The sequence below is a fragment of the Dipodomys spectabilis genome, unplaced genomic scaffold (genome assembly GCF_019054845.1).
Source record: "Dipodomys spectabilis isolate Male_0828 unplaced genomic scaffold, ASM1905484v1 ptg000477l, whole genome shotgun sequence".
In the NCBI taxonomy this organism is placed as follows: Eukaryota; Metazoa; Chordata; class Mammalia; order Rodentia; family Heteromyidae; genus Dipodomys; species Dipodomys spectabilis.
This window is the reverse complement of record NW_024871154.1, coordinates 1,279,139-1,289,929: the sequence shown is the minus strand read 5'-3', so window position 1 is coordinate 1,289,929 and position 10,791 is coordinate 1,279,139. Positions and strand designations below refer to the sequence as shown.

Below are 10,791 nucleotides of genomic sequence, written 5' to 3'. Positions count from 1 at the left end.
GCCCTGATTCCACACCTTCTGCTCACCTCAGTGCAAGGAGAACATCCAATGTAAAATCCCTGTAGCGTGAAATCCATTGCACCTCTTTTCAGGGAATGGAGTGCCTATATTGCAATTCTCCTTAGTACTGGCCCCATCTAATCCAGTTTTCCTCAGGAAGGTAAGTGTCATTTTGATATCTTTTTTAGATGCAATCCTATTTGTTTCCTTTGCTCTTCTCTTGACATTTATCCTTTCTTTCTTGACAGATTGGAATTGATTTCTTCAGTCTCTCTTCAACATGGGATCCATCCACTGCTGCTCCTTTATGTCTTCTCCAACTCTACTCCAAAAGGGCTCTGTGTGCAGAAATTTACTGAGTATAGCTTGGGTTTCCTCTATTCTTCTTCAACATAGAATGCAATGTCCTTGTGGATTCATCATATGATATGAATCTAACCATTTTTCTCAAGGAGGGAAGTGTTTAGTGAACATGGAATACATTCTCAGATGATTTGTGTTCTCCTTACAGAGGTAAGCATTCATATAGGGTATCTATCTCATAAATTCATGACTTTTTTCCCTTCCCAGGATAAAACTAATCTTTCCCATCTCTCTTCAGGTTGGTTTCCATCTGCTGAGTTTAAGAGAGGATCCTGATTCAAAGTGAGTCAGTGCCAAAAATATTGTGAGATTTAGCAGCAATTACCCTACATAAAATCTGGAAGTGGAACTGTGGTTTAAGTGGTAGAGCACTAGCCTTGAGGAAAATAATCTCATGGACAGAGCCCATGCCCTGAATAGGCACAAAAAGAAGATAAACAAAACCCAAAGAACATAATCAGGCAAGAATGAATCATCTCTTCTCAGCCTGCAATGATTGTATTCGGACTGACTCTCCTCATTTATCTTGCCTCAGCAAGAAACATGTTTAATCTTTCTATTGAGGGCAGATGGGTTGTCTTCCATTTCCCTGTTGCCTGAAATGCATTGCCTGCAGATCTTTTCTGCATGTAATCCATCTCTTTCATCACTGCTAATCAAGGTAGATCTCTTCTGAAGGACCCACCAGCATGGAAGCAAATGGTTTTTGCTCTTCTCAAAGCAAGGAATGTTTCCTACATGTGTCCTTACCTTGGAAGGTTTGACTCCAGCTTGATAGGCATAGAGTCCATGTCTTCCAGTTCCCTATGGATGAAGTGATTGTCAGTATGAAGTACCTCTTCTCCAATCTCTGTACACATTGAGTTCTTCATCTTCAACAGTCATGACCCTTGCCTGTGGGTACTCAGGGCACCTCACTGCAGCACTCTTCAGAATGTAAAGTTCCTCATCTGTCCTCCTGAGCATGGAAGGAGTGTGCAGCCAAGCATCTCACCATGTAATGGAGCTCTTCCATCCTTGCTCATGAGGACAGTGTAATGGGGATTTGTTTTTTTTTTTATTTCCAAGATTATTTGCTATACATACATATAAAAGCCAATATGTTAAATACTATTTACCAGATTTGATTGAAATGCCTGAGAGATACCATCTTTTGGAACAGCATCCTGAGATCTAGTTTCTATATATCACATCTTTTAACAGGTGAACAAACCGACGTATCAAAAAAATGGACCACAAACTTTGCCACTCTGGTCCTTTCCCTCTCTATGAATACTATAAAACATAGCATAATATTAAGCAAGAAGAATGCCTACATGATAGTTTTTACAGTGTTTGCTTTTTATTGTTATTTTAAAAGTGATTTACAGAAGGGTTACAGTTATATAAAACAGCTGAAAATACATTTTTTCTTTTTTTTTTGAAGGAAATATTTATTTTTTATTCATTTTTATTTTTTATTTTTTGTGAATACACTGTACAGAGGGGTTACAATTACATAGGCAGGTTAATGCGTACATTTCTTATCAAGCATTGCAGCCTCCTCCTTTGTTTACCCTTCACATCCCTTCCCAGCCTCCCCCCCACCCCCCTTCCCAATCCTCCCAGCTTCCCCCCCCCCACCAACATTGTAACACTCGTTTTCGACATGACAACTTGTACTTCTCATTGTTGCAACAGGTCCACCTGTATCCTTAAACGACTTGTTTTTCCCCATCTCCTCTACAAGTTATACTGACATCAAATATAGTGAAAGCACCGGTTATACTGTGGGGGAGGGACATACAAAGCTACAAAGAGATAATCTTATAAATGCGTTAGAAACAAATGCATGAAAGGAAAAAAACATTAAAATACATATCTAAGGATTCCTTTTCCTAACATCACATTATCTGACCTTTTCCACTTGACTCATACATATACTAGATATTGCAAATAAGGGAAACCATGGGACCTGTGTTTCTTTGGGCCTGGCTTACTTCACTTAATATAATTTTTTCCAAGTTTTTCCATTTCCTAACAAATGAGGCAATGTCATTCTTTCTGATGGAGGCATAGAATTCCATTGTGTATATATACCACATTTTCTTGATCCATTCATCTACTGAGGGGCATCTGGGCTGGTACATTTCTTTTTTTCTTAATGTAAATCCTTCATTAGCTTTCTCCCAGTTCTCTCCTCCAGTCCCAATCCAGGAGTTAAATAGTTGATTTTTTTGAGATAGTGTCTTGTAAGTAGGATATGTTTATTTTATATATATTAAATATTAGTACTCTAATAAAATAGTTTCAAAGTCTAGCACAAAAGGAAGCTTTGTTATAGTTTAGTTTTACAGATTAACGAATTTCAAATGACATAAGAATAAAATTTTTGAGTTCTTTGTAATAATTTGGGATTGAGTGATTACATCCATTTCACAAATTTCCAAGTATTGTGAGATAATGATACATAGTTAAAGTCCCAAACAAATTTTAACCTTCACAAGGCAAATTGTCATTATCATGGTCTATAATGTTTGTGAATTCTGTGAGCTTTGACAATACAACTCTTTCTTCCACATCAGGTGATATGTATCTTGCTTTCCTTTTGTTTAGTGTAAGCTGTTTCCTCTTTCCCTCACCAATCATTGCTGTCAGTGATGATTTCTGTGTAAACTGCCGTGTGTGGAGCTTCTACTCTCACAATTTTCATTGCCTGGTTTTGAATATTCATGTGTCTATTTTTGATGTAAAATCAACCATATGTAGGCTAGAGGAGGAGATTATGTGTTCTATGCTTCCTTTCCTCTGCCTACCTCTATAAATCTACACCCACAGGAACACTGAACTCCTTCCAATTATTTTCAAAACACACTGTTGTATCTGTAAGACCATATTGAAAAAACTTCAAACAAACAGAGGCAATAAACTTTTCTATTATCATATCCGATTTTCTGTTTAAATGTAAATACATTCCAATTCTATTTTCTTTTTTATTTTTATTTTTGGTCGGTCGTGGGGCTTGAACTCTGAGCTTGGGCGCTGTCCCTGCGCTCTTCAGCTCAAGGTGAGCACTCTACTGCTTGAGCCACAGCGCCACTTCTGGTTTTCTAGTGGTTTATTGGAGATGAGTCTCACGGACTTTCCTTCCCAGGCTGGCTTTGAACTGCAGTCCTCAGATCTCAGTCTCCTGAGTAGCTATGATTACAGGTATGAGCTACTGGCGCCTGGCTTCCAATTCTATTTATTTTAATTCCATTTTGTAGTTTAATCATAGTCAGTTTTAAAAGACTGACAATTTCTAGTGAAATTCCCAGACTTTTTTTTTTTTTTTTACTTTTTATTGTAAAAATACTGTACAAAAGGGTTACAATTACATGGGCAAGATAATGAGTATATTTCTTATCAAGCATTGTTGCCTCCTCCTCTGTTTCCCTTTCCTATCCCTTCCCCATCTCCCCACCCCCAAAGTTGTAAAGTGTGATTGTGACATCAATGGGAAGTTCTCCTCAGAGTAGACTTCAAGTGCAAAGAGCTCACAATTACTTGGCCCAGTCAATATCAATTTCCTTAACACAGAAAAGCCCAACATAACTTTTGTGGGTTCCACCTCTATTTTAATTATATATGATCCCAATTTTGGGGAAGTACTTTTCTAGGGCTAGAGGCTATTAGTGTTTGAAACAAACACCTGATACTTCTGTTGTTTGATATTGCAATGGAACTTTATCCCCTTCATATCTACTGTATAATGTTGGTGTCTACATGCTCCCCCACCAGACTGAGATTTACATAAGTATTCAAAGCTTTCCTTCTTCTAATACCTTTATTTTAAAAAAAAAAGTTTAGTCTTTTTGTAAAGGTGGTGAACAAGGGGGGTTACAGTTACATAAGTAAGGTAATGAGTACATTTCTTTTTAATACCTTGTCAGTGTGAGGATTCTAAAACTAAGGTTAAACTCAAGTGACGTAAATGTAATTTTTTGTGTATATTAGCTACAGCAACACATGGAATATAATTTCAAAAGTGTATGTAGGTCGCCATGGAGACGCAGCCGTTAAGCCGCGAAGGCACGGCTTACAACACTTTATGGGACCAGAGCTTGGGCTCCTGGCCCCTCAGTTTCCCTGATGGCGAACCACTCTCGGGTGCGCGATGCCTCAGTTCAACCACCTCCACTGCCCAAGCAGCAGGCCTGACGCCAGGCTGCAAGCAGGTGCAAAAGGGTCATGGCACAGGGCGAGGCCTGGGGTTATCCCCGCCCTTCGGAGACATCGGCTTCCGGGGCAGTCGCAGGTAGGGGCTTGTCTGGCCTGCCAGTCCTCTCTAGGTGTCCTGTTCGGACCTCTGCAGTTCCTGACTGTCATTCGCCCTCGCCTCCCTGCCAGCCACCTTAGCTAACTTAATGCAGGAATATCTCAGCGCGCTCCCCACAGAGATGGCTTACCAGGGGCAGAAGCTAGCTGAACAGATGTTTCAAGGAATTATTCTTTTTTCTGCAATAGTTGTATTTATCTATGGGTGCGTGGCTGAACAGTTTGGGTGGGCAGTCTATATAGTTATGGCCAGATTTGCTTTCTTGTGTTTGCAGATACTTCCTCCATGGCTGCCTATCAAATACATCCCCTCAAATGGTTACCTGTTCATGACTCAGAAACAGAAGACAAGAAAACGGTATAGAAAATTTAAGAGGCATGCTAAAAATAATTGATTGGGGTTTTCATGACTCAACACCATTTTTGTCTTCTCTGAGATGAGATAAATTGCTCTCATAACCAAATCATGAGCTTAAAACTCCCTAGTCTCATAAACACAGTTTCACTTAGATTTAGTTTTCTTTATATTTCAAAGGCAGTTAGAAATAACTTAGTTGTGTTAGACTTGTAAATATTTTAGACCAACTCTTCATAATCTTGTTATGAAATGGAAAACAAAAACACAAGTATGCAGTATTTCTTCCAGGTATAAATAATGAGTGCCTCATAAATGACAGCAAGAAAAAAATAGTGTATATAAACTCTCGGGCTGAGCCTAATAGGGAAGATTATATGCTGGCATTCATTCAATGGGGAGAAGAAATGATAACAAGCAAGTCCTAAACACTGGGTTGTGAAGGCAGGATATGTTTTGCAAGGGCTCTCTTCAAGGCCCCCATGACATCCTTATTTCTCAGCCTATAGAAAAGAAGGTTCAGGGCTGAGGTGACCATTGTGTAGAAAAAGGAGAGGAGCTTGTCATGTCTGGGCCTATGGAAAGAAATGGGAAGAACACACATGACAATGACAGACCCCTAATGCATCCCAAGTACAGCCAGAAGAGCAGGTTGACATGGGCTTTATTCCATCCTTCATTTGAGGAGAGGAATTAGTGTGTAAGACACCAGAATGGCAGAAAGTGGGTAATCAGTAACATCAAACCCATCATACAAACCTTAAAGTTCTTATCTAGATGCATCTGCACAGGCCAGCTTCAGCAGTGGTAGGATATCACAGTTTATGTGTTTAGTCATCTAGCCTTTGCAAAAGGGATAGTGCAAAAAGTATGTGACATATCCAAGGCTGCTCAGAGAGGTAAGGATCCATAATGTGGTCACCAGAATCCAAATGAAACATGATTCCATGCATATCATGTAGTTCAGATGATGCCAAAAACCACACACTTGTCATAAGATAGAGAACCTCTGCCCCACATTGCATCAGTTCCAAGAATTCAGAAAGGCATGGGCTCCAAAGGAGATGGCTGTGGGGTGAAACTTGATGTGAGGATTAGAAAGAATTACCTATGCAGCAGGTACATGGGCAGTAGGAACCTCACATCCATGTGATAGCAAGGACCAGTAGTCCATTACAGGTCAGTGATTGTGTACAGAGTAGGAAGCCTGCTGTCAGTCAGAATGCCTGGGAAGATGAAGTCCATTTCCAAAGTAGAGTTGCAGAGCTTCATCTCCTAGAATCAGATATGTAGTGGAAGCATTACTAAGAGATGTAAGCAGTATTTGTATGGACTCAGGCCAACTAGGGTAACCAAACAGAAATTTTGTGGGATATCTTTATTCCTATGTTTTGCCTTTGCTTTCAAATTTCCTGAATGTTTTCAGAGTCAAATCCCAATGAACCAAAGACCTCAATGTAAGACGATCCCCTGAAACTATTACAGGGAGTTTTGAAGGAAACACTAGGGCTTCTTGGTACAGGTTGAATCTTTCTAAGATCCAGAAACACAACAAATTAAAGAAAGGCTGGATAAATGGGACTGTATTAATCTCTAGCATTTCTGCCAGGAAAAGGACATAGCTAGCAAAATAAATGGAAAGTCCAGACATTGGAATATCTTTACTCTCTATACAATAGACAGGGGCCTAATATTTAAAATATATTTAGAGGTCAAAAAATTAAATCCCCAAAAACAAATGCTCAAAGAAACAACCACTCCATTAAGAAATGGGCTAAAGACTTGAAGAGAAATTTCTCTGAAGAAGAAATAAGAATGGCCAATAGACAAATGAAGAAATGCTCAACATATCTGGCCATCAAAGAAATGCAAATCAAAACAACATTGAGATTCTACTTTAGCCCAGTTAGAATAACCATTATCAAGCAAACAAAAAATAGTAGATGCTGGCAGGGCTGTGACAGAAAGGGAATGCAATGTAATTCTTTTCTGCACAAAAGCATGTACTACTACTCTCAGGAAAGACAGTATGTTTATTCCAATGCTGAAGCCATCTAGTTCAGCTTGGTCAGAAGGTGAAGGTCCAGTTCAAGTGTCTTTCTCATTTTATCAGTATGTTTCATTCTGCTCAGCATGGATTACAATTACAACTGTCCTCCTTGGCAGGGAATTCATCTATTCTAATTCTTCTAAGGAAGATGGGTGTCATTTTGTTCTCTCTTTAGCATGAAATCCTATTTTTTTCTCTGCCATCATCTGACATTTGTCTTTACCTTCTCAGAGCATGGAATTTATTTCTTCAGACTCTTTTCCAGGCTTAGTGTATCTACTGGAGCTTATTTGTGTGATGGATTTTTCTCATATATCTTGCTATGCAGAATCTGTCTGCAGCATATCCATTTAGCATACCATGGGTCAACTCCAGTCTTCTGCAATGTCAAAGTGATGTCACCAGGGGCTCCAAAGTATGGAATATTGCTAACCTCTCTTCTCCTCAAACAATGTGTTTTCTTGTCTATTGGACACTACCGTCTTCTTCAACTATATATCTCTTTTTTCTTTTTTCTTTTTTTTTGTCAGTCATGGGGCTTGAACTCCAGGCCTGAGTGCTGTCCCTCAGCTCTTCAGCTCAAGGCAAGCACTCTACCACTTGAGCTACAGCACCACTTCTTTTTTTCTGGTGGTTTATTGGAGATAGGAGTCTCACAGTCTTTCCTGCCCGGGCTGGCTTTGAACTACGATCCTCAGATCTCAGCCTCCTGAGTAGCTAGGATTACAGGCGTGAGCCACCAGTGCCTGGCTTCAACCATATTTCTTGTGGACTCAGTCCTGTGAGATTATTTTGGGTATGGAAAGCAATCAGCAATCTAAGTGTCTATTTCAACACTCCATGCCTGGACAAAGAATATACCTATTACAATTCTTTTCGTCAATGTGTTTTCAAAAGCAGCTGTGCACATCAAGATGCCTACTTCAGTTCTCTGTGCTACAGAGTCTACCATATATGCATTTGCAACAGTTTTCATCAATACTGAAGACATACCATATATTCTGCCCTCCACATGGAATCTACATAGTCCATCTAATCTGTCTATCCTCAGCATGAACTCTCTGTTCTTCAGCTCTTCTCACCATGCCGGGATATGACTTGATCTGTACTTTGCATGGTATATATGGTTTGAAATTTTCCTCAAGAGCAAGAAAATCTCTCCATGGCTGTTTTGCTCATGAAATGCACCTCCGCATGGATTATGCCTTCTCCAGCTCCTCTCAGCCTCGAATTTGCCCTTGCGTTTGGATTGGTTTCCTTCACGATGTCCTCACCAAAAATTTCCTTTATTCTGGCTCTTTTTAAAAGATCATATGCAGTCTAGTACCCTAGAGCATGGGTTTGTATCCTCCGGTTCAGATTAGCATGAATTCATCATAGGCAATTCTGTTCTATGTCAAAGGCATCATCTCTGGCTCTCCTCAGTACTGATGCAAGCATTCCATGTGTCTTGTGCATGAAATTCAGTAACTGGTGTTTTCCTCATAGAGGTAAGTTTTCACTTTGGGACGTTTTCTTACACACTGATGAGTTTACTTTTTTCAAAGCATACAACTAATGTTTTCCATCTCTTCCCAGCTTGGAAACCATCTGATTTGGCTGTATTCCACATGAGATGGATTTATTCTCAGCATGGGAAGGGTCTGTGGCTTTCCTCCTCAGAAAGGTAAGTGTCTACTGTAGCATCCATCAGCGTGGCATGTGAATTTCCCATTTCTCCTTGGCTTTGAATGCATTTGCTCCAGCTTGATTTCTCAGGAAGAAATGTATCAACTCCAATGGTCTTGATGAAGGAAAGCACCAACTCTATAGTTATGCCTAGCTGAGATCCCTGCCCACAGGATGTCAGCATAGGATGTGTGAAAGACAGTTCATTTGGCAACATATGTATCAACTCCAGATTTTGTCAGCATGAAGTCTAGCTAGTACAGTGCAGCTTGTTATGGAAGATGTGCACTGCAGCTCTGATGAAGCCCAGCATAGAAAGGAATGTGTCTTCTCCAACTCCTGTCATCAAGAAATCCATCACCCATTTACGCATGTCTCTCCAGTCTGTTACGTTCCGTACAATTCCTCTGCTCAGCATGAAATGCATCCATAGGGGCTCACTCAGTAAGGAAAATCTTATTTCCAGCCTTATAAAGCATGGAATGCTTATCCTGCAATTTTGTAAGTAATATCATAAGAATGAACCATCTCTTCACTGAGAATGTATATAAATGTATTCTCCACATAAACTGTTTCTTCTCCAGCTCTTCTGAGCATGAAATGTATTTCCCATGGCTATCTTTAGCAGAAAATGCATGTAATACAGGTGTTTTCACCTGGGAATTATGTTTGCTCAGTTCCCTTCCATGGGAAATGTGTCTCCTTCAGAACTTCTCAGCATTGGTTTCCCTGAGGCTGTTCTTGGCACAGGAACCCTCAATTCCAGTTCTGGTAAGCAAAGTAGATCTCAACTCCAGGATTTCTTACAAGGAGTAGAGACTTCTGTATTTCTTTCATGGAATGGATCAGCTCCAGTTTTCCTCGGTAAGGTATGTTTACTCCAGCAGTCTGTTGCATGGAATCTTGCCTCCTGCATTTCTCATTATCTTGGAATGTACCCAGTTGGACTCTGTTTTCCTTGGAATTTCTCTACTCAGTCTCTCAGTATGGCATGTCCTTAAAACAGCTTTTGTCAGCAATGTAAGGTGCAAGTGTGGCATACCTGCATATGTAATTGGCTAGTACGGTGGAACTTAGCCTAGAATATATTGATTATAAATAACTCTGAGTATGGGATGCAACTTCTTTAGCCCATCTCTGTATGGAATCCACCTATTCAAATTTGTCATTTTGGAATCCAGGTAACCCAAAGTTTGCAATGCACCTCAATATGAAATGTGATTACTCCATCTCTACTCTGCATGAATTGCAGCCACAGGTGCTGTCTTACAAAGTGTCAGCCTTCCAGCTGTACAATGCCTGCAATCCATCTCCTCTAGTCCATTTGAGAATGGAATGACACTCTCCAGGTCTCTTCATTTGGGAAGGTTGTATAAAAGAACACTCTTCATCCGTGAAAGGCTCTTGTTTGAGCACTTGTCAGCTTGGAGTGTGTGTCCTCATGTCTGCACACCCTACAATGTGTTTCTCTAGCTTTCCTCCACATACAATGGGTCGACCATCTCCCTTCAATATAGAATGCCTTGCCTCACCTTTTGTCAGCCTGCAAATGTCTCCTCAACTTTAGGCATGGAGAATATGTTCACCTAATGTGGGGACTGTGGAGTATGTCAATTCCAGGTTAAGTCCAGGACTTCCCAGCATGGAGTCTACCTCCTCCAATGTGATGGTCACGAAAAGGGATTGCTGCTGGTTGTATCACCACAAATGTGGCTCCTCCAGCCTTTCTCATGTGGACTGTGTCTGCACCAGCACCTCTATGCATGGAATATTTCTACACTCGTTCGTAGCCCTTTAAAATACATTTTGTCCAGCACTCCTGAAATTGGAATCTATTTTTTCCAGATCCTTTGAGTACAGAAAATATTAAAACCAAGTCTGATGCCCACCTCCTTTTGCTCACTCCAGCAAGGATTAGATACACTCTAATTATTCTACGCATGAGATGTTTCTGCCCACTGATGCCTAGACGAAGAAGTGGATGTCTTCCAAGACTCCTTGGCATGACAACCATAGATTCCAGATCTCAACAGGAAAATAAAATCCCTTGAGGATTCTT

General features: G+C 40.2%; 1 pseudogene; it reads left to right on the top strand.

Moving 5' to 3' along the window:
- Window positions 1-4,572: 4,572 nt before the first annotated feature.
- On the top strand, window positions 4,573-5,148 carry LOC122098411 (annotated as a pseudogene).
- The last annotated feature ends 5,643 nt before the right edge of the window (window positions 5,149-10,791 follow it).